General features: G+C 46.7%; 1 long non-coding RNA gene across 1 annotated transcript; it reads left to right on the forward strand.

Annotated features, from left to right (window-relative positions):
• The first annotated feature begins 286 nt into the window (after window positions 1-286).
• Window positions 287-25,219, forward strand: LOC128853212 (uncharacterized). The gene is made up of 5 exons (XR_008451529.1): window positions 287-420; window positions 944-1,066; window positions 17,134-17,369; window positions 22,288-22,443; window positions 25,101-25,219. It is a non-coding gene; the product is annotated as an uncharacterized LOC128853212 (long non-coding RNA).
• The last annotated feature ends 959 nt before the right edge of the window (window positions 25,220-26,178 follow it).

Consider the following 26,178-nt stretch of genomic DNA (forward strand, 5'->3'; position numbering starts at 1 on the left):
GTGAAGTCTGTGATTCTGTGCAAGGCTGATGGAAGCTGCAAGGAGCCTCTCGCCTAAATTGTCATTTCTAATCATCTCTTTCTGTGTATCACAAAAGATCACTTTCTACAGCTTTTCAAAGTTTACGTGCAAATTAAAATCAAACTTCCTCTTGAACAAGTGCTGCGTACGTATATCTGAATAACACAGTGCCTCACAGCCGAGCAGAGCACAGACATCCTAAATTTGGGGTTCGTTTCACAGCATACGGGCACGTCTGTACAAAAGCAGCATCACACAGTGGTACCGAGGGCCCTCCAGGGACAGGAGGGGATGCTGCAGTCCCTGCTAGTGGATTCCCAGCTCCTGGGAGCCCACCTAGCCTGAAGGCAGTGATGTGCCAGAGCTGCAGCCTCAGGACAGGTGGACAAGGAACAGGAGGTGAGAGCAAAGGGACAGCAGCAGATTCCCCTACCAACTGGCTTCATTAATTTAGATGCCTTTGGACACCTTTTGCCGTTCTGCAGCGTAGTGGAGACCTCTGTTTGACTTCTGTTCATAAATGAAGGTGGGGAGTGCGAGAGGCCATTCCGGGCATCCACTTAAAAAACCAACATGATGTGAAGTGTGGGATCGTGGGGTGAGCTGTGGGCTGGGCTGCGTGAGCACAGTGAGCTGGAGTCTGGTGTGTCTGGGGGGGATGGACCTGGAAGTGGAGAAGAGGAGGCAATGGGAACCAAAGAAGGAGATGATGAGATACATGTTAAAAAATCCAAAAATATCAAGAGAGGGGAAACCCAGGAAATTTGTTAATACCATTCAAGCTGGTTATCTGGCAATTAGGTGGACTTGGATATCTCTCAGTAAAAGAAACATTAAGGGAAATGAACCTGCCAGCAAGTGGCGAGAGATGTGATTGAGGAGGAAACTGCTGGTGCTGCTTTATAAAATCTGGTCTTTGTAGGAAACTGCGATGTTGGGTGGAAAATCTGAAGTCATTAAAATGGAAGAGGAAGTCACAGAGCTACATAAAGGGCAAAAAGCTCTGCAGAATCGTTGATGCTGAGACAGCGGGAGCCCTGCTCAGGTAGGTGAAGGCAGGAAAAGCAGCTCCTCGCTGTGCGAGAACAGGCCCCTTTGGCTGGGAAAGCTTCCCCGGCAGCGGGGCTGTAATGCTCATCACGGTTGATCTCCTGCAGCTTTCTGAAGCTCTTCCATCACAAAACCCCACCTGTATCAGATGAATGGGAGGGGCCCTGCCTCACTAGCTGTAAAACCCCAGCAGGTGAGAGGAGAGCTTGTCTATGCGATGCACCAGGCTCTGGCTTCACTGCAGCCTCGCAGCCCCAGAGAGATCCCGTGAGTCAACACTCAGTCCTTCCCCAAGCACAGGACCTCTTTGCTTACACTGTTGGCTCCATGGGCACAGCCCCTCCCGCAAGTGAGCGTGACTGGTTTGAGCCTTCCGGCGCCTGTGGAGCCGTTCCCTGGAGGTCCCTGGGCACTGTGGCGATGATTGCAGATGGCCCCAACCCCACAGCCTCCGAGCACGCGGCTGAGACCTGGGTGGGAACCAGGGCTTGTGGCCCCCACTGCAGTGTCTCTTGGCTCCTGCTTTTGTCCCCTTTGCTCTTCCACCTCTGCAAACCCCTGCAACCAGTAATGAGCCGTGCAATCTGCCGAGAGATGAGGAAGCTGTATCATTATGGGATTGGCAGGTTTTATTGATCTGTTTAAAATGCAAGTGCTTATGGGAATATAGGAATCCTGGGACAGTGATGATAAGGAGACGTGATGCTTTCTTCAGGCAGAACAGACCATAGATTGGTACAGACCGAATGCTAAATTATGGCTGTCTGATTTCACAACATCAGATAAGGAATCCATCTTCTATCTAAATGAATGGTTTTATCCTTCTGGATTAAGTATAATACGGCACATAACATAATACCTGCTGTTTCAGAGTGAGGTTAGTGAGACCTTTCCTCGGTGCTGCCAACCACTGAGCAGGAACCCAAGAACTTGTCCTGCGGGACACGGGAACCTCATCCGCCTTCTCATCCCTGTACTGGTGGTGAAGGAAAGGATTTGACTCCACTGTGCTGAGGCTGCTGCAGCTTCTTCCTCCGGGTACAAGTTAAAAATGGGAAAATGAAAAAAAAAAACAAACCCCAAGTAAAATGAGCAGCAGCATTTCCAACCTGCCCTGTGGAACGTGTAATAAAGGATTTGAGTCTTTCCTGAGAATCAGACTGTGGGCTGGTGGAAGGAAGGCTTCAAGTGGGGAAGGCTGGAGGAAATTGTCCCCAGCGCACAGTATTTGGTGGGGACAGCACAGATCAGCCCACGCTGTGTACCTCCTGATGCCTGTACTCTGCTGGCCTGGGTTCCATCCTGCAGGTGTCCCTCTGTCCATCTTCTCATGACTCATGGCCTGGATGCGAGTGCTCCATCATCTTGCGCAGGGCATGGGCAGCTGGTGAGGAACCCCCATGTCCTCTGGGTTTGTCGAAAAGGCTGTGGACAGGTTTCATGGCCTTTCCTGGCACTTCTGCCAGGAGGAGGGGGAAAAAAGCATAAACCATTTTGAGGAAGAAGTTTCCCCCTTCCTATGGGATGCTCCAGCCTTTCAGACACATAATTAAATGTTTATTCTGGCAAACTGCTCACACTGTGTCTCTGCAGCCAGACTGGAGTAGGTTGAGTTGGGTCACTAATGAAAAATAGATATTTGCATTTCTGTTTCAAACGGTGTTCAAAGCACCAGACATGAGAGACGGCACTTGGCGAGTGATTACTGTGTTTCATCACCAGGCACATGACTCTTGTCTGTCCGGTGCTTTTATGCCAGGTTTCCAAAAGAACCCATCACTTGCCTGGGGATGAGTTCTTAAAAGTGCATCATCTACATCAAGTACAAAGCAGATGAACAGTCGTATAAACGTGATCTGTCAAAATCACGCTTGAGGATTTGAGTCAAAGCATCCTCTCTTTGAAAATCCAAATACCTGTTCCTCTTCAATCAGAGCTGCTGCCTCCTAGTTTTTCCCCAATTTATTTATTTTTTAATATCTTGCTGCTAGTATGGCTGTGCTCCAACATTAAATACCAGGGAAAAAAAAATGTGTGCAACTTGCTGGTGAGAATGGGTTGGGAAAGGAATGTGATTTGTGTTTGTGTGCGCGCAGTGACAAAATTGAAGTGTAAATAAGGGTTTGGGCCGTATAAATCTGACCCTGCACTCAGCGCTGCTTGGTGGTAAATCTGCGTGTCCTGTGTCCCAGAGGGAGGAAGCACAGGAGGGCGTCTCAGCTCTGGCTTGCTGCGAAGCGGAGCCAGTGGGCACGGAAGAAAGCAGTGAAGGCACAAATATCCCCAGGCACCACCTTTGCCTCTTTGCGATGGTGGTGTTTGCACTACATTAGGGCTGATCCCATGTGCCACAATGCACTGCCCAAAGCAGGAGAGGGCACAAAACCTTCTGCCTGCTCCCCTGCCGTGCCCTACCTTGTTCCCTTGGCGCTTGGAGATGGGCATTTCAGCATGTTGGGGATTAGCAAGCGGAGCCCATGTAGGATCTGAGAGCAAGAACCCCATAGCAAGGGGAGCAGTGGTGCTGAGAGGGTCCCATTGTCCCCCCAGATGGGCTTCCTTTCCCTGCTAGCACTGGGAAAGATGTTAAAATTGCCCCAAGGAGACCTCGCCCTCCAAAATACGCCTAAACTTTGTTTCAGCTCACAGCGTGTGACTGTGGCCTAGGCGCCGCGCCGGGGAAAATGGGCTCACTGGGCAGGGGGAATGGCTCCTGCCTCCAGCTCCCTCAACAGCTGCATTCAGGGAGAACCAGCTTTTAATCCAGGAGAGGATTTTCCAGGGAAGCAGAGGGGCCAGGTCCCAAAAAAGGAGAGGTCAAGTGCTGGGAAGAGGCTTGGCCTCAGCGCTACTGAGGGCAGTTTCCAGGGCAAAAGCGTATTTATAGCATGACCCAGCAGCAGCGGTGCCATAGATCTGCAGAGCTGCAAGCCCCTTCTTCCCTGCCGAGACAGTCGGGGTGGATGGGCCATAGGGATATTTTAGGCGTGGTGCAACAACAGCCGCCATCAAAGCTTGCACAGAGGAGAAAGAAGAGTCTGGGCCCGGCAGCAGCAGCCCTGAGCCCTCTGCCCAGAACAGCACATCAGCTCTGCCACCCTTCCCCAAACTGTTTAATTTCTGGAGGTGTTTGCAAGCACTCACGTCTATTATTAGCATCCTTAACTTATTTATGTTTGGAGTGCAACCATGATGAAAAGAAGAAAGTTCAACTCTTCTTAATCCTTCTATTTATTCATTCCTGCCCTCAAGCCTGTCCTTCCCATGGGAGATGCAGCTCTGCCTTTCCATGCTCCGCATTCAGGGAGCTGCAGGAGGGACAGAGGGAAGTACCTGCGTTGCTCCCCCCACCCAGCTCTTCCTTGTTCTGCAGCCAAGAAGAAAGCTGCTGCTTTCCGTTCAATTCCTACCTGTCCTAGAGCTCCACATCCCTCCATTTCCCTGCTCCTGTGTTCCCAAGACCACAGCTACTGCTGGATTGCTTATTTTTCAAAACAAAGAAGCAAAATTAGTGCTGGGGCTGCAGACTTTCAGCTGAGGAGCTACTCTAGTCATGGAGGACCCACACCTTCCCATGTCACCCCAACCTCTGAAACTCCACAAGGACTTTGAGCAGGCTGAGGCAGAGCCTAGAAAATTTGCCTGGGGGCTTTGAAATCGTCCAGCAATTTATTTTGGTTTTATTTTTCTAGATTTCCATCCTGTTAGGAACTTAGCAGGATTCCTGCTCTCCAGCCCACTGCTCTCAGACCGTGCTCAGCAGCACCTCTGCCCACCACTCCCTTCCCAAAAGTGGAAACATCCCTGCTCTGTGTGCCCCTGTGGCACAGCCGGACTCCAGAAGGGGCAAAAAAATCACATTTTTCTATATGTCACAAAGCTGTTCTTACTCATTTGAAGTCCAGCAGAGGATAAAGATGGAGATATGGTGTGCACGCTTCCTGGGAAAGTCCCACACACCTTTGCTGGCTGTGAGCTTTTGGAAAGGTCTGCTTTGCCGGCACTCTGTGTCAGGGCTCAAAGCTTTCAGCCCTGCTGAGAGGTTAAAGGTGGCAACAGGAGCCTCCTTTTGGGGAGAACGTGTAGGTTTTCATTACTTAAATGAAACTAATGATGTAACGTGCAGTAATGCAGTATAGTTCAACTCGGATTTTAGTATGGGGAAAAAGTTATAAAATGCAAAATCTCGCATTTTCCTTGAGCTAAGAACCTGCACCCCAGGCTCCCACCCATCCCAGAGCCCTTCCAGCCATTCACAGCCACCAGGAACATACAGAACCATGTCCTTTGTGCTGTGGGTCACTCACAGGCAAAGAAGGGTACTGGAAAGGAAAGAGGAGCACTGTGTCTGCTTTCCCCATGGATAAAATCATGGTTTGGTGGAACCACAAGAGACTTTGCAAATGGAATAGGTGGAAGAAGGAAACGGCTCTGCTGCTGCCCATGGAGATGATACCTGGCATTGGATGTTTTGGACCCCGCTGTGGGTTCCAAAATACTGGGGGCCTTTGTGCAGCCTGAAGGAAAGGACCCCGCAGCAGCGCCCCACAAGCCACAGGGATCAGCGTGATGCGGGTATACGTAGAAAAGAAAATATTTCCATTGATTTCAAGAGTCTCAATCGAGGCTAAAAAGCATGCATGTTAAGATGAGTTTTGTTCTCTGTAGCATTACATTGATTTGTCCTGTACTGGCACCGCTCGGCACAGGAGCAGAATGCGTCCACACAGGGCCACTTGCAAGATCAGATCTATACAACGTGTAGTTGGGGAGTAACTTATCTCCAAAATCAGCTGCCTAAAGGACAGCTGGCTTTTCCACTACATTTTCTGGCTGTATGTTCTTTCCTGATAAAAAGAAAAAAAAAATAGCTTCATCCTTCCTTCCCGGCAGTGGCTACTGCAAATTTAATTTAACATATGTAATTTGAGGACTGGGGGGGCAGCAGTAAGACCAGAGCTTAGGAGTTTTTGGAAGCCATTAAATAACCGTGCTTAACAATGATTAAAAAATAACTTCATTTCCTCCCCGCAGGTGAAAGTTGGATCTTTCCTTCCCCTCAGAGCGCTGCTGGGGCTTGCAGGCAAGCGGAGGGGGACGCTGATCCCTGTGCCTGGATGAGCTGATGAAATTAAATGCGGTTTTCTCAATAAGAGCGGGGGCTCAGCTTTGTCTTCCTGTAGGAAAGGGAGATTTACATAGAGGGTGGAAAACGCCACCAAATCCCCACTGTAAGATCCAGGTGGAAACAAACTGCGTTGTTTTCCCATGAGACAGGCAAAAGGGAGAGCTGTTGCCTGTGGCTGACTGTGCGTATCTTCCCCCACGGTAAACCGCCAGTGACTTGCTTGTTTGAGCTTGGATTTTATACAGATAGTAATATAAGCCGTTAGCATAAAGCAGCAGCCACAGGCACCTTTCGTCTTAAGCAGTGGAAACAACCTGTCTTAAAGCAAACACCTAAACCACAGCAAAGGTAAAACCTTGTAGCTGGGGGTTTGCATGAGAAAGTAGGATGGTTGTGCTTTTTGTGGTCTTTTTTTATTTATTTGTTGAAGTTTCATGTATGAAATGGGCATCCTTACATCACGAATGTGCTTCTGTTTAAACCAGTTCTTCCTCATGTTAACGCCTCCTGCCACTGCTCTGGAAGGAGCAGAGAGATTCTTCCCTGCATTAACATGATAAATGTGACAATGTTTCAGTGGTTTGGTGTTACAGGGGCTGGAGTTTTTGCCCCATTGCGTTCGTTGTGGTGTTTCTCTTTCACATGCTCTTAGGAAAGGCAAATGCAAAAACTTAAACCCAAACTGTAAGGTTCATTTTTAAAAACGACGCGAAGAATAAATAATCCTGACCCAAAAGCAAGTTGCATGACATCTCACCCTGAGTACATTCCACTTGATTCTGAGCCAGACAAACCAAGCTTTCCTGGGCTGCATTCCAGGGCCAAGGCCAACATGCACCCTTTGTGTCGAATGGAGCACCAAGCAACCATTGGCGCTCACGGGGATGTTCAAGGAAGGCCAGTGACCAAACGGGAGGTAGTGAGACAGCGGCTGTGTGAGTGGGTAGAGCATCCATTTGTCATTGTAGTGACAGCAGGAGATGGCAGGGGTGATAAGGATAATATATCAGGGTGGTGTTTCGGACAGCAACCACACCATGTTTCCACCTCTATGTTCCCAGTATTGGTGGGAGCTGCCAGCGTCCATGCTGTGTGTGGCCCTGCTCTGCCTGTGCTGGGGGGTGACACGGCAAGGGAGAGTGGCAATGAGGAGGGGGAGGCCCTGCGCAGACTGTGGTTAAAAATAGCTGATGGTGGAAAACCCCTTGGTGCGAGGGGATGAGGAGGAGCCCATGCCCATGAGATGTGCTGCTTTGCACTGTCCCCAGGGCTACGCATCATGCTTTGGGCTGAGGCAGAGCTGGCTCCACTGACATCCCACCCCATCGTGCCATCTCACAACCTTCTCCTCTTTACTCTGCCCGTGATTGCCTTTTCCCTGAAATCTCTGTTCCTCTTCATCAAATCCTCCCAGTGCAGTCACAAGTGAGAGCATTCCTGGAGCTGGCACTCAGCTGTCCTGGGGCAGAGGTGTACTTGTTTCTGATAGTTCAAAAGAGCCTCCTGGTTGTTCCCCGTGTCTCCTTGAGTATTTGGCGTTGTGGTGCATAGGCAGTGTTGCAGGCAGGGGTATGCGTTGCCAGCACCGGCTGCTCTCTTCCTTCCCTCCTTCTCCTCGTCCTGCACGCAGGAGAAAGGCGTTAGTGATGGTAGATGCACAGAGCAGCCTGAGCACAGTGTGTCGGCCACTGGGCGAGTGCCACGTGCCACACAAATCCCCTTGGCCTTCCCAGGGATGAGGACATTGTCTTTGTTGATTGTCTTTTTCTGGCTATGTCCTCATCCTGCTACTGCCCAGGCACCTGCAAGGACTCCCGCCACAGGGCTTGTGGGTATGATCCCTCTTCTTGCAAAACATCCCCCCCGCCCCGGGTTAGTTATGGCCAAGGCTTTACGTTAGCCAGCTTGAACAGGGCTGCTGTGCTTGTGCCTCTGTCTGGAAGGCAGAAATATAGACAGTGGTGTTAGCGTGTCCCAGTCCCTTTCTCTCATTTTTTGGCCTGGGCCAATCCTGGCCACTGGGCCAGGGCTGGTTTTCCAGCTGGACTTAAGGCTGAGCCAGGCTCTGTCATAAAGCCTGTGTTCCCTCATCTCCTCTTTAATATGTATGTCCAGACTGCAGAGGTCGGAAATACTTCCAATCGATAAAATAGTTTGACAAAACCAATCAATAAAACATTATAAAAAGCGGTGAAAGATGGAGGAGAGATCCATTGGCTATAAAGCACTGCTGCTGAGCACAGCCTCTCCGGACAAGGAACGTGAATTGCTGGCGGTATCCAAAATCTACCTGTTCCCGTGGGGTGAAGAATAGGAGCGTATAACATCCGCTGGTTGTGTAGGGCTGTAATGGCATCAATGGATCACCTGTGCTTTCCTTTAAGAACAAAAATCATTGACTAAAGCTCTTGTTTGTGGGCTCAGGCTGAGCCTACGCAGAGGCTCATGGTCTTCAAAGCACTCGCATGCCCCTCAGCAACCCCCTGCCTGCTGCATCGGGTGGAGGTGGGGAGGGAAGGAAGCACAGAGTTTGGTGGTCCGAGGGTCGGTGCTGCTCGGACACGGGGCAGAGGTGCCGGAGTGGCAGCGTGGATTGTGGTGCTGAGGAGTGGGTGACTGCGCCACCAGTGCAGTCAGTTACTGTACCTGGGGGTGGGTAGCAAAGCCAGCCCGATGCCGTAGTGAGCCCTGAGAGCTGCAGAGAACCCAGCTGATGTTTCATGGCAAAAACGTGTAAGATTCCTTGGGGTTTAGCTGACCTTTCAGTCCAGAGAAAGAGGCAAACAAAAACTTAAAGTCCCATAGCGAGGAACGTCAGATTGCTCTGCAGAGCTTACGTTATTACTGCAGCCACCCACATTATTTTTCCTTCATTTGATTAAAACTCAGGAAACGTAAACTGTGACGGTTCTGCAAAGAGGAAGTGATACCACAGATCACTTCCTCAACAAAGATAATTATGACCTGTTTGTGTTTTTTGTTTTAGTCTGCAGCTGTAGGTGCGTAACTGCTGGGCACCGGCTGCCCCTGCGCCCCACTCATCAGTCACATTCCGCCTCCCCTGCTGGGCTCCCAGCCTTGGGGTGATGGTGGTGGCTGTGAGGCTAAGGAAAAGGCGGCATGCTTGCACCCAAAGTTTAAATCTCATGATGCTATCTGCTCTTGCAGCACAGAGAGGATGTAATTCAGCGCTCAAAGCCTGGTGCCATGCGATGCAGGTCGAGAGCTATGTGTGAGAGGGTTCAGAGAGGGAGCCAGGGAGATGAGGACACGGATTTGCAGACCCTGGACTGGGGAAGGAACAAGTAATGCAAAAAAACAAGCAACTACTGCACTGTAGCTGAGGTGGGTGCTGAGTACACCACAGTGAGCAGCAGCTCAATTGTAGAGCCGCCGCATCCTCAGTTGAGGCCCACATGAGTTGTTCATCTCAGTAATTACTGGCTTTGGAGCATAATTTCCACACATCTCCTCATTGCTTCAACTCCTTTTGGTGCCACTGTTTTACCCAGGGGTCCTATCTTGTCCAGCAAACCAGCTGGACTTCATGAAAGGCTCAGGACAGTGAGAATTGTGGGGCCAGACAACCTCACCCTGCCAAGCACCCCATGAAAGCGTTGGGGTGTTCCCTTGGGGAAAAGGCAGGGCCGGAGGGAGCTGCCCCTCTGCCCCCCCGGGCTGGGCTGTGGGCCACTGAGGATGGAGGGAAGGTGCTTCTCTTGCTTTATTCCTTTTGATAGAACAAAGGGAACTCCATCCTAGTTCCTCCCTGTCCGATGGGGCCGTGAAGCATGTTGTGAGGCCCTGGGCAAGGCAGTGTGCTGCAGCTGCCGGGGTCACTTGGCCCTCTGCCTCACGCGGTGCGAATGGCTCCCTCACCTCCTGGTTCCAGGCCAGAGAGATGTTAGTTCCATCGAAGCTCGCACACTACCTGCAGAGGGTTTCATTTTTTTTGAGAAGCTTTTGTTTTCCAAAATAAAACTGAAAGAAAGAGGAGGAGGCAGGCGGGGCGAGCAATGGTGTGCATTGACTCTTACCATCATTACACATGGATGAGTCTCACCAAACAGTATTTCAGGAAAAAAAACAGAAAGGGGAACACAGAAACGTGCACCTAAACTGGCACCGTTTAATTGGTCGTAAGCCCATGTGTGCGTGCAGTGCATTTTGTTGAAGTCCTCATCAGCTGCTCCTCTAGCACCTGGTGCCTATGGGCTCCCTGGAGCGCAGTATCTCCCAGGTCTTGTGCTGGAGGTGCCCAGGGGTGCACTGTGCAGAGTGTCCTGTGCTGCTCAGACACCAGTGAAAAGGCTGGAGAAGGCTGAAGAAGGCTGAACTGGAACCAGCCTTTTCCCTGGGGACCGCTGAAGTCTTTAGGCAGTGGGAGTGTCCCACCTCGCTTAGGGTTCCCACTGGATTAGCGCTCCTGGAGTTAGATATATGTGTTAATATTACTGGTGCAGAGCTAACAGTGTTTGGCTCTACGGGAGCATTGTAAATATGAGTCTTTACCTGTCACCTGCACTCTTCTTGATTTTAGAGCACTTGCTGGTACCCGGAGTATTTAACAGCACTCCAGCTCTGACTAATGGTTACAGATGCACATAAGATAGAAAGATTAGCAGCTCAGCTGTCTGATTAATATGTAAATATACCCAGTTATGTGTGAGTGCTCTTAATGAAGTAACGCACACTTCTACCTCCATATATCAAAGGTGATTGATGGAAAAAGCACTTCAGGTGCCTGCTGGAAAGTGTAAAAGTTGTTTTTGTCTATATCTTTCCTTTAAAAAAAAAAATCTGTAGACCGAGGGCTGAGATTTCCTAAGGGAGAAAAAGCCAACCCAGTCTGAGTTTAATCTAAACTAATCCAAATTGTTGGCCACGCTCCTGCAGTATCTGTAAATTCTCAGATAGGAATAATCCATCAGGATCTTGTATAACAATCCACATGGTATCTTAAATAAACCTTCTCTTTGGCTGTAGCTTGCAGCTGACACCTACTGTAAATTATTTGATGATACTTTATATGAAAGGCTATAGGCTGGAACGAATGTTGTGGTGAAGGCAAGAGGCTCCAGCCCAGTGAAAGCTGTTCTTGAGCTGCTGCTTCCACCCTGGTTGTGTTGCAGCAAAGCCCTGCTCCCCAGCCTGCCAATCAGACGAGCGATGCCTTCTGCTGGGCTGCGTGGAGCAGATGTGCCGCTCTGGAAAATCCAATACAAATCCCAAAGCATCAATGGATTTGTGCAGTACAAAAGGCCACCTGAAAGCTCAGATCTGGAGGCTGCACGATGACTGCACCCAAAGCAGGGGCTGTCACCCTCGGCTTGTACCCTGTCCCTTGGCCAAGCATGTGTGCCTGGCAGCTGCAGCTCCTGGGGCAGCGGGGCACGTGCTGCCCATCGCAGCCCTGTGACGTGGCTTTGCCTGGGGGGGCGGACAGCCCTGGAAACACCCCTTAGAACACCACAGTGACTCACATCAGACTTTCATCCTGCCCCTAAAAACCGCTGTATTTGTTTCAAGATCACTCTGCAAAATAAAGACCATTATGCTGAAAGCAGTAGGGGGGGAAGTTTTGCAGTGGTAGTAAAATTGGGAGCGATGCTGCAAGGTACACACGGCATAATGTCTGCTTTCCAGGATGGGAGCTGTAAAGTGCTCAATTGCTGCAAGATCTCACATAGATAAAATGCACTGCTGTGTGTGGATGTCAAAGGAGTCTAAAGTATTCAAATCCTGTTACAGCTCTCCATTTCTTCATCCTGCAGGGATTTGGGGGACCCAGAGCACACACCATTTTCCCTCCAGGCTGCAGGGACTCCTAGCCTGTCCCGCTCTGGTGAAGCTGGACTGGGTGGGAGCCCTGTTCAGTAACCCTGGCCCAACAGCTGTCCCTGTAACGCACCTCGCCTTGCTGCCTCCTTGTCCTGGTGTCTCAGAGATAGCTGAGGCCGAAATCGCTTTGTCCAGATTTTTCCATGCCTCTAGCCAGTTTTTTTTTGTATTGGTTTTAAATAGTCACATCTGTTCTAAGAGCAGGAGTTGGAGCAGTGTGAAGTTTTATTGTTACAAATACTTGCTGACACTCCCTCTGCACGCAGAAACCTCATCTTTTTTGGTGTGTGAGGGAAGGGGGACTGACAAGGCAGACAGGTGTCCAGTCTTGATGCCACTAGCAGAAACATAAACCACTGCCACACACCCACTGTCTGCAGGGCTGGTTTCAGCTCTGGAGAGGAGGGTTTGGGGTACAGCTTCCCTGGTGCTGGCTAGTGGGAGAGCCCTGTGCAGGTGTGAGGGCAGCAGGGTGATCCAAGGCTCCCGCCAGGGCGGTTCGGTGCTGGCGAGTGCCAGTCCCTGACCACCATTTGCACATTTCTCCATAAATAAGTACCATTCCTGGCTCTAAAGGCTTTCCTACCATCATCTTTACTGGCAATCTTTATCACAGTTTTTTCCCCTAAATGAAGCAACCTGGACACACGCTCTGGCATTTTAAATGTTTCCTTTTATTTTCTTCCAGTTCCTCTGATGCGAGAAAATGAACTCCTTGTAAGTACTAACCTAGATAATGGTTTATTGTATTCTAGATTACAAATTCGTTTAAGATAATTATTAGACTGATGTTTAAAGCTTTCAATGCAAACCAACGCAATTAAGCATGAAATAATACTTCATAATTCATACAGGGAAAGATCTTTGTCTGCAGCTAATGTTTCAGAAGAAAATGTTATACGAGAACATTCAGTCCCTGTTATACCAGTGTCCAGCTAACAGTTGCTGAATTAGGAATGTAGTGCTGTTGTTTCTCTCCCTTAGTGTCTCATGGGTTTGTCCTGGTCATTCCCTTTTACTCACTGTTTATGTATTAAAATGCAGCTGTTCCTGCAGTGGTCCCCAAGGTCTCTGTCAGGAATCCAATCCTCCCTAGGATGAGCCTTGCGGCACGTGTGTGTTAGTGCCACTGCTGGGAAAGGAGATGTGTTCTTGGCCGCATGGAGAGGGGAAAGCTGGCGGCATGGCCACCACATGAGAGGATCCCCAGTGCTGACCCAAAATGCTGAGGGGCTGAGAGACCTTTCTTCTGTTTCTCCATGATGGCATGCGAGTCAGTGGCTTCAGCACCTTGTTCCAGACTTCCACCATCCTCCTGCTGAAAGTCCCTGCACTGCCTTCTCTTCCCACTCTTCCATGAAAAGTACATAGAAGAGCAAATCAATGGTGCTGTGGGTTGTGTTCCCCATGAGCTGGTCTGTTCTTCAGCTGGAATATGTTTAAGGGTTCACGAAGTGCAAAACAGTCAAAAAATGTTGATCTCCCAGAAAGATCGGTTAAAAACACAGTGAAGGATACAGCTCTCCTTTGACAGACTGAGGAGATGAGACTGATCCATCACCCCTTGCATGGCAAACCAGTGTTTATAACAGGTGTGAGACAGCCAGAGTTGATTATTTATTCTTGCCCAAGATGTTCAGTTTCTTGACCCCCCATCTTTGGAGATGACCTTTGCTGTCAGGCTTTGGGGTCCTCTGAGCATGAGCTGCCATCTAAGCCGCCACAGTCAGCTGCGGGAGGGGGTTCACCGGATTGGGATGGGGTGACGGTGGCTGGTGGGCTCAGGCTGTCCTGGAAGAACAGCAGCTTGGGTTCTGACTTTTAAGTCAAAATTATTTATAGGTTTTTACCTAATGACTCTTTGGTGGGTTTGAAACAGAAATATTCTCAGGGCAGATGGAACTTTAGGTTCTTCCGGAAAGTTGGTCACTCCTTTATTAAATGTTATTGCAGCTCACAGCCCTAATATATATATACATACGCAAACACATATATATGTATTTCTGTACATATACATAAACACGGATGTAGTATATTCACTCTGCTGTCATGTAACAAGTTACTTATGTATTAATAATTACTAACAGCACAGATCTTAGATCCTTCTGGGTGGCAAGTGTCCAAAATTTCTGCTGTTTGATCCTTTCTTAAGGCTTCAAATGCTTTGATCCTCCACTACAGAAACAGGCTTAAGGTTGTTCAAGAGTCATCCAGTATTTCAAAGCTGGGCTTCTTAATTTAACACTGTTTTAAAACATAGCTGCTAAGCAGAGCAGCCTCTGTGTCCCTTGCTAAGGGCCAACATTGTGGGTGTGCACTGCGAAGTCCAAAAGAATCTTCATGTTGAGTTCAGCTTCACTCTGTCATTTGCATTCAGCCCTTTATAGCCATATCTGGATTTTTTATGGCAGATTTTTTTTTTCTCTTTCAATTCTAAACCAATTTAAAGCCTTTTAATGGCAGTAAGTGTACACCTGATCTGCCATTTTCAAGCTGCAATTTATGTTGTCTCACAGCAGCATTAATTCCAGCACCCGAGGCGGGAGAAGGGCTTACTGCTGTCAGACTGATGAGCAGGAATGGATCTGTGCTATTTAATTAGGAGCAGCAGCTGCTTCCCACAGAGCCGCTTTCACACTGCCTGGAGGCAGCCCGAGTGCCAACCAGCCTGTAAGGCACGAGCCAGACCTGGCCCCCGCCTCGTACCCACCCACAGTGGGCAAAAACCCCTCCGAGGGGGAAAGCAGCCTGGCACAGGGCTCCTAGACCCTCACCGAGGCTCCTCTGCTGCCTCCTTACCTACAAATTTGTCAGATCCAGCTTAGGGTCACAGCACTCCTGTTTTTTGAACTGAGATTCAGTTTGAGTGCAATCTTGTTTTGGAAAGCCTAAAGATAACATAGCTGTGAGGTAGGGGAAACAAAACCACCCCATTTATTCCTTCTTGTAGGAAAACATTGCTGGTTTTCATGCTACCGATTTCTTTGGGTTTGTGGAAGATTTTGGTAGTCCTGGAGAGTCCTACTTGATCCGAACGGTTTGGTTCAGCAAAGTTGTCACTGTAGGAGAGACACTGGCTTACTATAAACTCTCCATATATTTTAACCAGTGAAAAATTGTCGAGGAAGAATGTATACTGGGAATGGTCTTTGATCTGTTTTTCAAGGGTAGAAATGAAACCCTACGTCTCATGATACAGACATAAACCATCAGGAAACTCGTACTTGTCAGAAGAGGTATAGTGCAGGATATTTTCTTTTTCACTCTCTTTGTCCCTGGCCTTGTACTTGGGACAAACACTTCTTATAGGCTTCTGGGAGACTCCAGGGGAAGGGAAAAAAAAAAAGACTAGGAAAAAGACAGATAAAACTGGAAGCAGCAGGATGTGATGGATATATTTGCATATAATTTTGCATTTGTGAGAACAATCATAACACACTCACAGAAGGATGACATCAAAGTCTACCCTGTCAGCAAATCAGTTTTAAGAACCTTCATTTTTTCCGCCCATTTAAGTTCTCTGCAGTTATTTTCCTTTATAATCTAGGCCCATCCAACCTACTTACTGGGATTTATGGACTGAAATTTGGCATAGCTTTGTTTTATATGTCATGCCAAAAGCCAGATAAACATAGCTTTATTAAGTGGGGCTGGAAATTGTGGGGTTAAAGGATGATGAGAAACGTGCCTGAACCAGGGATGCAGGCAGTGGTCAGACACGGGCAGCTTCCCAGAGTGGGTCCAGTCTTTAATCATCCAGCTTAACTGCACAGATTGCTGGCAAGCCCCCTCCGCTGGGTGAAACCAGTCCCCGATCCCTTCTCTTGAAACATTTCCTTGTCTAATTCTGTCTCCAAACCTCTTCTATATTTGAGAAATGGGTTGGTTTTTTGTTTCTTTTCATATGGGAAGGAAAATGATACAAGCGAAGCTCTGTAATTTTCAGAATATATTGGGAAGAAAAAGCATTTATTTGGTCAGGTACCAGTTAAACTCTGCAGAAAAGCCATTGATAATGCGGGAAAGGCACTCGATACGTGCAGAAACATTCAATAAATGTGTCACGTTTGGGGAAAACAAGTTTCAGCTGATGTCATACCATGGGATGGAGCATCCCACGGTGACCCACGTTGTGTTGCACAGCCCAGGGTGACACTGCATGCTCCGCATTGGCAGGTCCAGGGGACTGGTCACTGGGACTGGCCCCACAGCTCTCTGAACTGGTTGTACAGATTTTCAGCGGCACGCAGGTCATCACGGTTGGGCAGCAATGAAAGCAAACTACTGCTGTGCCAGGATTTGGAAACCAGCTGGGGACAATTCAGCTTGACGCCAGTCCTAGACAAACATGTAACAGTGTGTGCAAGGGTATGACTAATGAAGGATGGAGAGTTATTCCATCACTGTAGGGTTACAGAAAAGAACTTGATATCTTTTTAATGAGATTGCAAATTAGACTGCTAAAGGTAATAATGTTGTTGTAATTTACAGAGATATTTGATTCTTCAAAGCTATTGATTAAGGAATTAGAATTATATAAAATTAATATAGTACCTACTGAGTGGTTCAAGGCAGCAGATTTACAATCCTCACACCACAGCTGCAAACAGGGGAGAGAGTGAGTATGTGTCTGCCCAGGTGTGTTGCGGCTCAGGTCTTGCTCTTTCACAATTTAACATGTCTGTCAGTGGTTTGGGGAAGAAAACGGAGCATACATAGGTGACTTTAAACCAGAAGAAAGGTGAAAAACGAGGTAGTAAGTCACCAGGGCTGAGCATTTGGGCTTTGTAGCTTGGCACAAATAAAGAGTGTTTGTTTTTAGTGAGGTCAAACATCAAGCCCTGCATCCTGGAAGCCAGGAGCCAGGCTGTGTTTGCAGGGCAGGGATTTCTGCCCAGACAAGCAGGGAGCCAGAGAATGACTGAGACATTACGGTGAATTAAAGCTCCTCACCCAGCACGGTAGCCTGAAGGTACAGAAACAATTTTGGTGGGATAAAGAGGGTCATTGCAGCGCTGGTCAGGAGACGCTGTTGTTTCTATATTGGATGACATGTGAATAATTCTGAAACACGTGTCTACTTCTGGTCTCAGGAAAATCTCTGCTGCTGTGGAAGGTCCCAAGAGGAGGTGGGAAAGCATTATACCTTGCAGTTTCTGCTTGGCAGAGAGAGAAGGAGCCCTGTAACCACCATCATGCCTGGCTGACCACGGGGCTGGCCGTGTGCTGTGTGAAGGGCTTGGCACAGCTGATGTCCTGTCCTTGCTGTGGGCGCCTGACCACGATGGAGTCCCGAAGCCCTGGTGCCTTCCAGAGGTGCTCTGAACAGGTGTGTGGAAACACAGATTTGGTGAATGTTGTCAGAAGTAGGAGACGATCCTGTGTCAGCCCAAAGCAGCAAATGCAGAGCAAAGAGGGTTGTCGCAGCGAGGAGGCATTGCCGGGGCAATTTGTCACTGCAGGGCTTGCAGTAAGAAGTGACCCAGCCAGGGTGTGTTACAGCAGCTGATTGCAGGGGTCCTTTCTGACCTTATAATCTATGAACTGTGCTGCATGGTTCAAATAATCCCTGGTGCTGGTGGATTAAGTGTGTAACAGCTCAGCCCAGATAAGCTTTGTCTCGCTAAAGCCCCATGTTGGAGCGAGTTGCTCAGCCCCACTTCCTTGCTGTGGCTTTGTGTGCTCTGGACACACTGATGAGTACTGGGCAATACGTGTTGCATTTCCCCTGTGCTGCTGCATTTTGCTCCTCCATAGTTGCTTGCTGAGAGCCAGCTGCAGCCTTCAAAGATGAGAAATATTTAAAAATCATCCCCTTTGCCCAAGGGAAAGGTGGCATAGCAAACAACTGCCTCTTTCCCTGAGAGATCAATAACACCCTGCAGGAAGCTAAATCGTCCTTTATTAATCTGATGAATTAGCCAGATACAGGGAGGAAGAGATCAACAGCATGGAAAATAAATGCATGCCCTGAAGCAAAGCTTGTCAGCTATGGAAATAGAAGTGTCTTTCCTTTTATCCATAACAAATAATCTTGAAAGTTAGACTAGGAGACCAAAGTGACTTCTGAGGTTTATCAGTGCTACGTGGATAGAGAAACTCGCTTCTCTCTTTGAAAAGCAATTACACAATCACGCAGAGACAAGCAGTTTCTCTGCTGTGCGGCTGGATTAGAAAGCTTGAATATCTTCCTCTTTATACTTCAAGAGGGCCTGATTCAGCAAAGTACTTATGTGCATGTTTCAGTATGAGAGTCGTTTAAGGGAGCTCAGCTTTAGCCTTGCGGAGTCAGGATACTGGAAAAAAGTGAGATGAAACAACATCAGACTTCCATCTTGTACTGAAGAGGGCAAAAATGAGTTTTCATAATAAGGAACAAAAAGCAGCAGCCCTGAGCAGCTGCTCTGGAGACACAGCCCTGGCCCTTGTTTTTTCTCTTGCCTTCATGGGGACAAACTGTTGACCAAGAATTGTGGTGGCTTTTGCTCTGAAAATGGCATGGTGAAGCCTCCCCATATAAAATATGGTCAGCTGTTCAAAAGTCTCTACAGAGCCTTCACTTGCATTGATTCGCCTGAGTCAGAGCTGCTTTTTGGGGATTTTTGAAGGAAAACACTCAGTTTGCCGATGTGGAGAGACTCCTGCTGTAACTTGTTCCCTAGTTCTTGTTTTCTTTCTAGACCATGGTGCAGCATTGCCCAGCCATGCTCAGCTTGGGCCAGAGCAGCCCAAACCCAGAGATCTGCAGCAAGGAGCTGGGGCAGAATCTTGTGGCTGAAGGAGTGTTTTGCTTCCTGCAGCTGCATTGTCTCTGCGGCGCTTTTTGCAAACCTACTAATTTCCTAGTAAAATAAGCACGAACTTCCGTGCCAGAGCGAGGATGACTGAGATGTCAACTCTTACATCATTAGTGTTTTCATAAGAATAAGAATTTAAGTGTTTATTTTATAAGTCTAGCTTAAACTGTCAGAAAATGTTTGAAAAAAATTTAGGTCAGATTTAGGATTTGAAGGAATGTCAGAATTGAAAGTAGCTGGACCTGGCAAACTGCATTGATAGCTATGGCTTTAAAACTGCCTTTGGGGGTGATTTTTTGAGATGTGTTAAAGTCACTCTGAAAGATCTTCAGGTGGAGAGAAGTCCATGGATCTTGGTGTATTTTCACAAGAGAGTTAAGGGCTGCATTTTCCCCGTGGAACTCTAGAGCCTGGGTCAGAGTGAAATATTATAGGCTCTAATTCATCCTTTCCAACTTACTTCTATTTTTTATTTGATAGAAGATACAAGTACATAAATAATCCCTTACCATTATTTGGTCTGTGCAAGCCACAAGCTGTTATCAAATAGGAAGTGAGGAAATCTGCAGGTGCAAAACCTAATTGAAATGATGAACTACCTCAGATGTCAGTGCTCTGCTCATTTCCCATCCTATAGGCAAATATGATTTTTTTGAACCTTTAATCTACAGCATCGAATAAAGTTATGTAAATCTGGTGCAATGAGGAAGGCTTTTAAGCTATGATAGGTATATCATGGTCCTCTCCCATTCTGTGATATGGTTTTACAGCCAGGCCATAATAGCAATGACAGACATGCTTGATTGAGTTTTGTCTCGCTATTAATCTATGGAGTCGTTTGCAGGTTAAAATGAAGAGCTATGTGTATCTGTGAAACAGGGATACACTGAAAAATTATCCTTTTAATACCGAGCGTGGAGATTCCCCTGTGTTATTATAGGAGTGCATTTTAGTATTGGAGTATTTGGAAGCTTCTCATTATAACTGTGATTTATTTTTTAGTGGTTTCCCCCCATAAAGTAATATTAGAGATTAAGGAGCATATATTTCAGGTAGTGGTGAAAACCTGAAGATTAAGGCAAGGTAGTGAGAATGTGAGTGCATGAGAGATGGTAAAGATGACTCATTTCTCTAATGCATGGGGTGAAAGCTTAACTGAAAGGGTGAACAGATGAGAGGCAAAGCACAAGTGGTGTTTTATTGTCAGATCCAGAAAAATGTCATTTCAGACTCGCAGGGGAATTCTGCCTGCGCTCTCCCATTATGAGTGCAATTTGTTGTACATGAAAGAAACTGATGACAAGGGGACCGGTGGCCTTTCGCAGCAGGACAAGGAAGAGAGCAACACTTTCCAGGCGAGGTCTGACTTGCAATACCATGTACCAAAGGAGCCAGAAAGGCTGACTGTGTCCTTGATGGTGAGGATGAGGCAAGGACAGGTATGATCGCTGAAGAAAGCCTATCCTGCATCTGCAGTAGTGGGAGAGCTTGGCGAGACCATCAGATCCCAGACAGGCATGTAAGGTTAAGTCCACACGTTGCAACACTGGAAGGACTCTTCTCCCTTTGGTTTTGCACAAAGGGATATCTGCATGCTGCTGTTGAAACCTTGTGCAGCTGCAGTCATCCTATGCAGCCCTGGAGGGTTCTCGTTGCCTCTGTGAAATGGAGATAACAGCCCTTCTTATCTACAAGGCTCCTCTCAGATATCAAGATGATTAAACACATGCATTTGTAAAATGCGTACCAGCAGCTCTTATTATTGATGACAACGATGACTGGGAGCAATGAGTCAAAGTGAAATATCAAAATACAAGGTGAGGCAGTGGTGAGGTGGCAGCTCCGCAGTCACCAGGCCCTCTTTCATGGTTTTTGCTGCCAGGGCTGCTTCCCACCCAGAAGCAGGGATTCTGTCAACAGCCAGGTAGCCCCAGTTGCAGAACAGGCAATGGGGTTGTAGGTGCTCCTGGTCTAAACGAGACCAGAGTTATTGATCCCTTCACTTGAGAAAGAGTGTCCCCAGCCACAGTGTGTGGTATGGAGCAGTGCCAGAAGCAGATGTTGAAATGTTGAGGTTGATAGAGGGTCGCTGGAAGTAGCTCTGAACCTCCTTCAGTGGACCTGGTCTGATTTTCCCCTCTCTCTTTGAGAAAGGAGAGGAAGAGAAGACAAAGTGAAACTCTTTTATGCCCAAAGTCCGTGTCCTCAGGCTCCCCACCAGCTTCCCTCATCTGCACCCAATTCCACACTCTGTCTGATGGTGTCTAATGGGAGGTCTGATCACACAATTTTCAAAATCAATGGCAAGGCTTCCCTGGTGCAGGACCAAGCTTCTGCAGGGAAAATGTCAGTTGGAGAAAAAATTCTTCTTAAAAATTCTTTGCAGTAATCAGCTTTTAAATTTAACCATCCAGAGACTTTTGATCAAATCTAAGTGGAAAATTATAACCTTTGCCGAAGAGTGTGATCCTATTCAGTGGGAGGCGGCAGGTGGCTCCGGATCTTGTGGGCTTGAGCTTGAACCCAGAAGGAGGTTTGTTTTTAGGTCTCATGTTGACTAAGTACTCCTCTCTCATTTAGAGAGGATAGTGTTACTGTAAGGGAGGATATTCAGATGATGGTTGCCTTGGGCCCTTCGGAAAAATTGCCACATTTTACATTAAGGGCAAACTTCCTCACGCAGTACATCGCTGCAATTAATTGTCTTGACACATGATTAGTACCTAGGGGCAAGGACAGATCGTTCTGTTGATTGGGCAGGGATGCATTATTAATTGTATAAACTGGCTCATAGTCAAAGGACACAAACCAGTGGCTGTGGTTATTGTCACTGTGGAACTGATATTTGAAAGAGTGCAGAAGATTTGTGGCAGGGCAACGCTCCTTGACCATCACAATATTATTAAGATTCTCTTGCTGCAGCTCGTAAGAAATGAATCTTTAAACCTGATCGCCCCTCAACACCAGGTCACTCGCTATTTCTGTTGTGCTGTACCCTCCCACTCGCTCCTGTTGCTTTTGCCTCTTCGCACAGACATGGCATCCGGCAGACTGAACAGTGCAGGTAGCTTCTCCCTGGCCAGCAAAGAGCAGTTAGGGGTTTTGTACTTAAAAAATGAACTGGCTGACCTTGACTCATTCTGAAATGATGTGCTGTCCAGTTTAGAGATTTAGTTCCATTTTCTGCCAAGAAGTCATTTTGAAAGGAAATAACTTCATGAAAAATGTTACAAGATTTAGTGGAGCAGAAGTAAAAGAAGCAAAAATAATAATAATGGTTGTATCATGTCATTTATACTCTCTACATCCCACATAGCTGAAGCAATTTTATAGCTATTGTTAGACTACGCAGGGTCTCTTCTTAGTATTAATTACCAGACAATATAATACAATTCAAGCCTTACATCCTTCACTGAAATGAATCCTAAAGTATTTCACTGCTGATTACAGGCTGTACATACTAATGCAGATGCTTTGGAAAGAACACTTGGGCGTACGGGAGGCGGCCACAGATAGGGAGGAACAATGGCACCTCAGAGGTAATCACAGCATCCATGGGATCCTGAATTTGTACAGAGGAAGCTGCCACGTGGAGACCAAATAAAAGTAAAAAATCCCAGGTTGAGAGGAATATGTGAGTTGTGATACATCATGAAGATGGGACTACATATTGTGTTCTTTTCAGGTGGATGCTGTTAGTTGTGTCATGCAGCACCTGCAGAATCTCTGCTAACCAGGAGACATTTCCATGCACTGTATTTCATTAATATTCAGTCTCTTTTTGTTTCCAGGCTGTGCAGGCTCAGATAGGAGCAGCTGATGATTGCACACTTTCAGTTATGTCTCATGCGAGCAGCTCAAGTGCTCATTTCTAAACCCATCTGACATCTCTTCAGCTGGTGGTGGTGGGAGGTCTCTGGCAGTACCCATGGCGGGAAGGACACTCCTGCCCTCGCCACCAGACACACACTCTTGGGATGCCCACCCTGCCCCAGCGCTGTGCTGGGATAGTTTGCCCAGATACCTGATGAACTGGCTGCCTGTGCGCAGCTGCACATCGTGTTGCCTGAATTTCTCATCTTGACAGCATCACTCTCTGCTCTCATTACATTAAAACTAGAAATTGTACATACCAATTTTTTAGACTGACACCTAAAGGGACATGCGTGTTACGTTACATGCTGTTATTAGGTGCCTTAGGCTCCAGCAATTTTTTTTTCTGCTGGCATTGATTCATTAAACAGCATACGGAAGCGTAATAGTGGCTGATATTAGATTATATCCCCCTTGCTAACCAGACTCTAATTGTTTTCTTAATGTTTAGTTCCAGTGTTTTGCACTGTTGTGATGAAAACGAATTGTACAGGAGAACAAGAACCTACTGAATTCTAGCTTTTTGGCATGTACATTTCCACGAGGCCTGTGTGATTCATTGACAGGACTTTTGTATATTTGAAATTTAAAAAGAGAGACTTCTCGATCTAAAAATTACTGTTATTTTCTTGGGATGTCAAGTTAAGAATAGATTTCTCAACTTCAACAACATTCAAGAGTACCAGGCCACATTGTATCTGAAAATGTCCAGGGCCTCAGAAAGCTTATGTAGAAGACAGGGCAGGGAAAATAGGAAGATAAGCGAGATATTGAAAGAAGATGACCAAAAAAAGGACATAATAAGAAATACAGAAAAATATACCCCTTCTCACTGGACAACCCCCCTGATTCAAATGGCAAGAGTAACTCAGTTTTGGTTTAGCTGAAAGCAAGTCTCGACGCATGCAGAGACGGTCCTGTGCCATCTTCTGCAGAACACACTGATGGTTGCGACACTCTGGTTTTCACAGAGCCTAAGCTCTGCACCTTGTTGTGTGGACTTGCAACACTTTGCTTTTTCAGTTGATCATCTTTGCACTTGTGTCAAACCTCATAAGCAACAGAATTAAAAATAAACTAACGTAAACCACAGCATGTAAAAAGTAAGGTGTGGGAGCTGCTTCTTGGGGACCACTCAGTGCACATGATGGGGAATGGACAGCTAAAATACTGCCTGGACCTGTAGTCAGGTCGGACTTTATGTCTTGCTGAATTGTGTTCTCATCCACTTGCACGTTATTCCCTTGGTTTCTGTTCTCTGTTATCACCTGTGGTGATGATACAAGGGAAGATGCGACCAAGAAGCCCACGGTACCAGGAGCCCCAGTGTGTCTTACCTCTGTGCAGCTCCCATGGCATGAGCACTATCGCTAAAAGTTATTTGCAGGTTATTGTTGCAGTTGCTCAAGGTGCTGCAGGCACGTGGTGTTGCCCTGCGGCTCTTGGTGCCCCATGCAAAGGCCAACTGGCCGGCAATGATGCCCCCTCTGATCTCGAGGCTTGCAGGAGGGTCACCTGCATGCATCCACCTTTGTGCCTTTTGCAGGTGGGTTGCCAAAGGGTTAGGAGCTGCAGGGCAGCCCTGATACCTCATCCACCAGTAGTGGGGCAGGCTCAAAGGTGCAGGACTCGGTAGGGATGGAGAGTGGAAATAGAGGAGAAAAGGAGGAGGATGGTGTTTCCTTTCCCATGTTGACTATGATCTTTCTCTTGGCAGTAGACTCGTTTCTACAGCCATTGTAGATGATTTCTTCCTTCAGATGAAGCCCCGTGTCAGACTTTGCGATGCCTCTTGATGCAATGATGAGTAGCTTGACTTGCACAGCTCATAGCAGAGCCTCATGAGGGAAACCCAGCAGCCCCAGTGATGCCACAGCTGCAGGGGAACCTGAGCTGGCTGTGGAATCACAAATTAACACTTCTTTCCCTGTCCTGTCAGAAATGAGCCCCCTGCCCTGCTTCTACTCACGTTCTGAAATTTAAAACATCTCCAAGTACTAATGACTTCAGAGATGTTCCTGCAAAAAATCTTGAGAAGATTAAAATGGTAATAACAGTGATATACTCAACTGTAATAAAAGTCAAGTGCCCTGTTAACCAAATACTTAATTTCTTAATTCAATTTAAACCCTGCTATGACAAATTTGGTCTTTTTAGCAGACAAAAATATTTTCAACTGATGACATGTATTTTAAATTCCTTTAAAAATGATCATCTTAAGATACGCTAATGACAAAGAAAAGATGTGTGTGGGTGCTCCAGGCAAGAATAGGGCAGACATGTTTTTCAGTGTGAATTTATTAGTATTTTCACCTATTATGTTATCACCTGTCATGTATTTTATTATTGCTAATTTGCATATTAATATTTATTATTGCTCTGGCCCTCAGAAGTTTTCCAGGGCTCTGGAGATCAAAGGGAGTGCTGACAAACTTCTCACGCTCCAGCTGCAACTGGAATGTGCTCAGCCGGCGGCAGAAGAGTTTCTTGTTGCGTGATTGTATCGCTCCACATAGGTAGAGATGGGTTTTGCATGTGAATTTAAAACACCACTGAAATTAAAATGGAAAGATAGCCCTGTGGATTGGCAGAGTTCCCCATGTCAGAATTTCCTGTAGTGTCTCTGGTAGTGACCTCTTCTTCTATTAATTTTTGTTGTAAACACTAATGTGTGAATAATTTTCTAGGTAAAACAAAGGTTGAACTTTTGAAGCAAATGTATACAATGTGAAGCAAATGTATACAATGTGACCTTTATATCTCTTAGTCACTGTCAGGTTTTGCTGAGTGCTCTGCACCTTGCCATTCAGTAAAGCAATAAAGAAATGAAATGTACTAATGTAACCTTTATAAAAAAGAGTTAAAATGATAGTTTAATTTTTAATCTCACTTTATGGTGTTAAAATAAGCTCAATAACTTTGGCAGTAAATTGCATTCAGAAGGAAGTCAATTTAAATAACATTGTCATTACAATAGTCAGCAAATTATGTCCTAAAATAGTGCTTCAAGAAAAAAGCCTGATGTTTAGGGTGGGGCTATTGACCTTTTCAATTTTTGGATAATACTTGAGCAGCTATTGAATTTTTGGTAGTTGACCTGGAACCTTAGGTGTTTTCTTCCTGCATGTGCTGGCCAGGCAATCAAGAAGATACTGTAGGTGAACACCTCTCAGCAGCTAGAGCAGATGTATTTGAGCCACAACATTGTGTACAATTTCATCTTTATAAAAGACTTGCACAAAAAGAGGACCAAAAGACCATTTGAGGGGAGGATGAAGAAATGAGAGAAAATAGTCTAAGCAAGATTATAAAGTTTTTTGATAGTGAAAAAGGTTTCTTGATCTTCATATAAAACAACCTGGTTTGCTGAGTGATCGTTACAGATCAGGCTATAAAATCAGGCTGAGCTTATGATCCTGGAGTACCTGTTGCAAACTGAAAATGTCATAGGCTTGCAGTCCAAAAATA

This window comes from Cuculus canorus, chromosome 10, assembly GCF_017976375.1.
Source record: "Cuculus canorus isolate bCucCan1 chromosome 10, bCucCan1.pri, whole genome shotgun sequence".
In the NCBI taxonomy this organism is placed as follows: Eukaryota; Metazoa; Chordata; class Aves; order Cuculiformes; family Cuculidae; genus Cuculus; species Cuculus canorus.